We start from the raw sequence: 7,347 nt of genomic DNA on the forward strand, positions 1-7,347 counted from the left end.
CGATCCTTGACTTCGGTGATGTAATTTACAAAATAGCCCCCAACATTCTTCTCAGCAAGCTGGATGTAGTCTATCACAGTGCGTCCGTTTTATCTCCAAAGCCCCATATACTACCCGCCACTGCGACCTCTATGCTCTCGTTGGTTGGGCCTCACTACATATCCATCGCCAAACCCACTGGCTCCAGGTCATCTATAAGTCTTTGCTAGGTAAAGCCCCGCCTTATCTCAGCTCACTGGTCACCATAGCAACACCCACCCGTAGCACGCGCTCCAGCAGGTATATTGCACTGCTCATCCCCAAAGCCAACACTTCCTTTGGCCACCTTTCCTTCCAGTTCTCTGCTGCCAATGACTGGAATGAATTGCTGGAGTCTTTTATCTCCCTCTCTAACTTTAAGCATAAGCTGTCAGAGCAGTTTACCGATCACTGTACCTGTACACAGCCAATCTGTAAATAGCACACCCAACTACCTCATCCCCATATTATTACTTACCCCTTGCTCTTTTGCACCCCAGTATCTCTACTTGCACATCATCATCTGCACATATATCATTTCAGTATTAATGCTAAGTTGTAATTATTTTTGCCTCTATGGCCTATTTATTGTCTACCTCCCTACTCTCCTACATTTGCACACTGTACAACGATTCTTTCCATTTTTCTTTTTTTTGTGTTATTGACTGCTTTTGTTTATGTGTAACTTTGTGTTGTTTTTGTCGCACTGCTATGCCTTATCTTGGCCAGGTCGCAGTTGTAAATGAGAACTGGCCTACCTGGTTAAATAAAGGTTAAATAAAAAATAAAGGGAGAACTCTACAGTGCTGATTTATGACATGCCATTTACACTTATCACACCTGTCAGCTAACCAAGCTCTCCATGGTCTTTCACATGAAAATGGGAAAAGGTGTAGAATGATGATCTACGCTTACTGTTGGATGGCAACGAGATCATATTGTACAGCAATTTCATCAGTTAACATGAAAACAAAGCCGGCGAGAGGTGGTTAGAATAGGACGGGAGGCCAAAAGTCTGTGTTACCAATAGAGAGTCAGAGTCCCGAGTGTAGGAACAAACAGTCTGACCCATGGTTGGGTAAAGAAAGTTTGTAGTCAACAAAGTATGCAGGAGTCATGAGGCAAATAGCAAAATAGCAAAATGCACAAGAATTAAAAAAATATATAACGACCTGGGGCTAGTCATTGTAAGTTCAGAGTCACTCGCCCCAACGTGCATGTGTGCTGGAGGCAAGCGAAAGCTCGGGAGAGAGGGGTGAGTGTGGTGGAGGTACCTGTACCAGACAGGGGGAGACAATCCAGGGCAGACGGTGAACAGATCACCAGGGGGAATCCAAGCAGCAGTGCAGCAGGCAATGGGAGAAGCTTATATCTGGAGGCAGATTGCTTGTAGAAAATGCCAGTGAATGGTCTTTGAACAGCAGGAGGGGGCTTCAGAGGACGCTTCAAAGACTCCTGACACTTGTTGGACCCGAAGACCTTTTACTTCACACCTTAGTGCTAATTGAATTTGTATCTGGCTCAGTTCCAGGTTGGAATGGTGTCCTCAGGTCTCTGCTGTTTGTTGGCTAGAGTATCCTCCGTATAGCTTGGAAAAAGAAAACCTTGGAAGCAGTAATCTCTCCAGTTAATTTTGGTCAAAATTATGTTGTAGGTTTGGAGTTTTGAGAGTAGCATCCTGCATATGTACCTGCCCAAAAATCCAAGTTTATCACTCCAAATCTATCCTTTTGTAAAAAAAACATGTTGAAAGATGTGAGAGCTCACATTAAACTGTGTCTCTCTCTGAGGTGGGCGTGTCATTGACACAACAGTAGCTAAGATGGGGAGAAGTCTGTCCATAATAAAGCACTGCTCTACCTTCTTATCAGCACTATCAACAAGGCAGGTCCTACAGGCCCTAGTTTTGTCACACCTGGACTACTGTTCAGTCATGTGGTCAAGTGTCACAAAAAGGGACTTAGGAAAATTGCAATTGGCTCAGAACAGGGCAGCATGGCTGGCCCTTGGATGTACACAGAGAGCTAATATTAATAATCTGCATGTCAATCTCTCCTGGCTCAAAGTGGAGGAGAGATTGACTTCATTACTCCTTGTATTTATGAAAGGTATTGACATGTTGAATGCACCGAGCTGTCTGTTTGAACTACTGGTGCACAGTTCAGACACCCATGCATACCCCACAAGACATGTCACAAGAGGTCTCTTCACAGTCCCCAAGTCCAGAACAGACTATGGGAGGCGCACAGTACTGCATAGAGTCAGGACTACATGGAATTCTATTCCACATCAAGTAACTGACACAAGCAGTAAAATTAGATTTTAAAAAAAGATAAAAATACACCTTATGGTACTGTGAAGCCAACATAGGCACAGACACATGCATACACACACGATAACATATGCACTATACACACATGTACATATGGATTTTGTATTGTAGCTATGTGGTAGCGGTGGAGTAGGGGCCTGGGGACACAGTGTGTTGTGAAATCTGTGAATGTATTATGAAGTTTTAAAAATTGTATAACTGGCTTAATTTTTCTGGACCGCAGGAAGAGTAGCTGCTGCCTTGGCATAATAAATGCAAATACAAATGAGATGTTCGATGAGCAGGTGTCCATATACTTTTGGTAATGTAGTGTATATATACCTACACAATAATATAGTATCTAATTTCACATAGATGGTTTTGAAGCTTTTACCTGTTTTGTGTTATCAGTGAATTGCACTAGACAAATATAGCCTCTGTTCATGTGTGTTAACTCTCTTGACTTTGCTTACTCAGGCACCTATTGAAAACAGAGCTGGGGTCGTTTTTCACAGAATACCTCCAGGTAAGTGATGTTACTGCTAAATGGTGAAATAATATCATGGATAGATTGTTTCTGATTGGGCCATAATATAAATTTGACCAAAGCTTGTTTTATTGAACCTCTCTGTAACTCAGAACCAGTTGCTGACAAAGGGCATGGTCATTCTCCGGGACAAAATAAGATTCTACGAAGGTATTTGTGGTGTCTTACTTTTCATAGAATTTTAGTAGATGTGTTAACAGTGACAGTAGAGAGAGCAGTCAGTGCTCCAAATAAAAATAATTGAACTGAAGCTTACATTACCTTTGTCAGGGTTACCTTTGTCAGGGTCTGTGATGTTCTGTGCTTAACGCACCAAAGTCAACTGAGGCCATAGGTCCCAAACTGCTGTGCTTTGTGAGATTATTTTAGTACTAACAGCAGTTGGTTTGCTCCTCCTTTGGTGTTCAGGTCAGAAGTTACTGGACTCTCTGGCAGAGACATGGGACTTTTTCTTCTGTGATGTTCTCAACATGCTACAGGCCATCTTTCACCCAGTACAGGTATCACTCTCCTTCCTCTCTCTCTCTCACTATCTCTCTGTCCTGACTCTCCTCTAACCTGTTCTCTCTCTCGCTCTCTGATTCTCTCTCAGCAGACAATAAAGAACATTCTCTCAGGGAATTAAAGCTGCATTTTCATAACCCTACATCCCCCTCGCCTCACCCTTCGCTCCATTCCTCTTTCTACCTCTCCCCTTCCTTTCTGCAGGGTAAGGAGCCTAGTGTGAGACAGCTCGCTCTGCTCCATTTCAGGAACACCATAGTTCTGAGTGTGAAGCTGGAGGATGCTCTGTCTCGGCCTCGCGCCCGCATTCCCCCCTCCGTCACGCAAATGCTGCTTATACTGCAGGTATGTACAGAACACCTCTCTCTGTCTTTCTCTCTCCTTTTCTCTGTCTCTATGTCCCTCACACACACACACATACACGCTCTGACCTGTCTTCTCTCTCTCTGTAGGGTGTCCATGAGTCGCGAGGTGTGAGTGAGGACTATCTGCGCCTGGAGTCTCTGGTCCAGAGGGTGGTCTCTCCTTATCTGGGCACCCACGGCCTCTACTCTGGAGACGGCAGCGTGGCACACTGCTCCTGTGTGCTTGGTAAGATACATATACTGCCCTGTTCACTGTTCCACTACGTTTTCCCTCTCCTTTACTCTCCTTCTCTTACACACTCTGTCCTCCCACAGAGAATCGTTTCCAGTGGTGCTGGCCTAAGCAGCCTGTGGACCAGCCATCTAAGAACCCTGTGGTTCGTTCTAAGAGTTACAACATCCCTCTCCTCCTGACGCCCGTGGCAGAGTACGACCCTGATGCCAGCTCGGTGGGCAGCGGGGGCATCCGACGACACTCTGCCTGTGAGATCATCTCCTGCCTAGAGGAACAGGGCCTGGCCTACGCCGACATTGCCTCTGGAATTGACACCTCCAGCACCCCTGCTAACAGGCTCTGTGTGGTTCCACAGTCCACAGGTAGGGCCTCAGTCCTCCTCACTAGGTCTTTACTAGGTTAGGCTATGCATACACTACAAACTGTAAACTTCCAGAGGCGCAGGCGCATAAGTTGCCATAGTAGGAAAAATAAGAAAAATACTCTTGCCAGATTGATTGAGCCTAACCGACAACCTTCCCTCTGGCAGGAACTATGGAGTCTCCTCTCCCTCCCCTTAATCCCCCTCTCCACTCCCCAGGACCCCTCTACAGGACGGAGGTAACAATGACCCTCACAGACATGGTCAATGGTGCCCCCTCCTCTCCCCCAGCGGATCTTCCAGCCCAGAGACCATCATTGGACAGGTGCTGGAGTCCCTGGACACAGATTTAGATGGGATATTCATAGAATTCCCACCCTGCTGCTCGGAGTCAGTGGGATATGGTCGGGAGAGCAGGCAGAGCACTGTGTAGAGAGGGAATCATGGGAAGAAGGTGCGCCTTAGGCACACATGTGTAGGATCAGCTTGCCCTCCCCAAATATCTTAGCTTAGACATTGGATGGAAATGCTAAACTTAGATCAGTCTTTAGGCTAGAGGCAACCTCATCCTTATAAGGATTTTGTGGCTAAGTGCACTCCATACTTCTCTCCACAAGATACCTCTTTTAGTCAGCATTTCCTTGGAGAAGAAAAAACTAACTTTTCTAAGCATTTGATTCGATCTGATAATGTCGGCATTTTTTGGGATGTGTTTTGTTTAGTGTGTTTTGAAACTTAACTCTCACCACTATGATGCCATAACCTGTGGGCATTTGGATGTGGGCCCTTGGATTGTGTCTGGGTTTTCTACAAAAGCTTGGGAGAACTGCAGTTACCAGAAAAGCTTTTGGAGTAAATAGAGTATGTGAATATGATTTGGTCACATCTTGCTCCTCATTCTAAGAACCGGCATAGTCCAATATGTATTAACCTGGCTTGTCCCATCTATGTTCCCTCTCCCCTCTGTGTGGTTTTTCACTGTCATGCCAAACATGTATGGCGTGAAAATGATAGTCAGAGGAGATGGCTAAAATACGTCTGAGACCGGTCTATCATCCTCTTTTCAATAGTCATAAAGCAGTCATGTTATGATTTACTTAATAACGAAATGTCATTGTTTGTTTACTGTTTACATGGGAAGAGAAAATGAGGGTTTAATGATATTGAATGTTGTATCATTCACTGTGTTGTGCGGCACTTCAACTGTAAATACATTTTTGTTTTTAGGACAGCTAGATATTGTGAAGTAAGCTTTTAACTTAACTTGTGACTTCAATAAGGGCTTTTTAACTGAAGCTATTTTTATGATGTTTTACCTCAACCGTTTTTGTATACTTTGCTTTTTTTTTTTTTTATCTGTAATTAGACGTTTTTATCCATGATTGTAAATGATCATTAATTTGTGATATCAGATTTTAATAAACATTTCAGTGGCTAAGTACAGATTTCCATTGCCTTCTTAAATAAAAATGTATTTAGTCCATTGACTTAATTTAATCAGAGAGGAAGTGGCAAAGCGAGAGGTTTCACTCAGGGCAAAATCTGTCCGTGAAATTAAACCCACGAAGTAAGGACATTTTGTATGGCGGTCAAAGACTGTCAAAAACAAATGTAATTGCTAATTTGCTACGTGAGGAAGTTTCATAATGGTTAGATTGTTGCAAATGCACTAATATACAGTAAGTGGACACACGTGGTATTTAAGCAACTTTGAAAAAAAACGACTTTATATCTGAGTTGTGCCTGTTGTCATAGAGATAGATAGAGTACTCATCATGGATATAACACGTCATAGGTCGTTATCAACAAAACTTCACAATACAGTGCAGTGGCCTTAGATTTGGCTGCTAGGGGGCAAGGAGACCACCAGCTCTGCTAAAACCATTGACAACGGCATGCCGTTTTCTAGAGATTATTAAATAAATGTTATGACTATTTGGTTTTAATATCACCTCTTGAAGAGCAGTCAGAACACCACATTTCCGATTATTCCACATTTAGCTCTATCATCAGAGTTATGCACCAAGTAACTGCATGCTTTTCATGGTCAGTAAACAATTGATCATGTAATTTCAGATATTAGAGGGCCTATCCATTTGGCATGTAGCTAGCTATAGCTAAGCAAAGAACGTTTAGCTTGCTTTATCAGAGATTAGGCTTTTGAAAAGAGCTTGACATCGGCAAATCCTCGTCCTGGTAAAGTGGTCAGTCGGACTACTGTCATCACTATAGATGGCAAGCAACTCAAACAATATTTGTATATAGCCATCTAGTTCCTCCTTAAAGTTAGCTCGTTAACTAGCCATATTGAGGTGATATGTTAGCTAGCCAATTCGACGTGGTAAATCAATCAATGCAGCAATTGGGATTAAATACGCTCTTAACAATGTTGAAAAGGGGATAATGTTAGTTAACTTTGCTAGGTAAGCCTACATTGGTTGGAGAAAAAAGTACATACATAGGTCTACTCACCACTATGTTTAGCCAACTGTACAAAGTTTCAACCAGTAGTTTACAAAGTAAACATTATCAGCTAACAGTAGCCTACATCTGCAAATTTCACCCTTCTCCTGCTTGATAGGCAGAGGCCAAAAAGGACTATACATACTCCGATATAGCTCACTTTTATTTTATATCACTCAAATATCCAATTAATGGCGGTGGCCAATATTGAGCGATATCGTGAGGCTATACCATCACATATCTGAAATTACATGTGTAATATTCATATGTGAATACATACTGAATTATAATTGGATGCATTTTACCGCCGTATCATACTGTGCGGTGATTGGTTAAGACCACCCAGACGGTTAGGTCATGGGCAGTTGATCGTGGTTGGAGATAGGCTAACATGTAGTTGTAACTAGTTAATAAAGAGTTATGTTAAGAAACATCCTGTGGTTCTGCGTTTTATTATTTTGTACAAAGCGTACAAAACAAAACAACATGATCAATTGATGTTTACTGATCACGAAAAGCATGCAGTTACTTGGTGCATAACTC

The 7,347-nt window shown here is 42.8% G+C and overlaps 1 pseudogene; it reads left to right on the forward strand.

The window, feature by feature from the left end:
• The first annotated feature begins 2,454 nt into the window (after window positions 1–2,454).
• On the forward strand, window positions 2,455–5,780 carry LOC123739240 (proline-rich protein 5-like; annotated as a pseudogene).
• Window positions 5,781–7,347: the final 1,567 nt, after the last annotated feature.

The sequence above is a fragment of the Salmo salar genome, unplaced genomic scaffold (assembly GCF_905237065.1).
Source record: "Salmo salar unplaced genomic scaffold, Ssal_v3.1, whole genome shotgun sequence".
NCBI classification, from domain to species: Eukaryota; Metazoa; Chordata; class Actinopteri; order Salmoniformes; family Salmonidae; genus Salmo; species Salmo salar.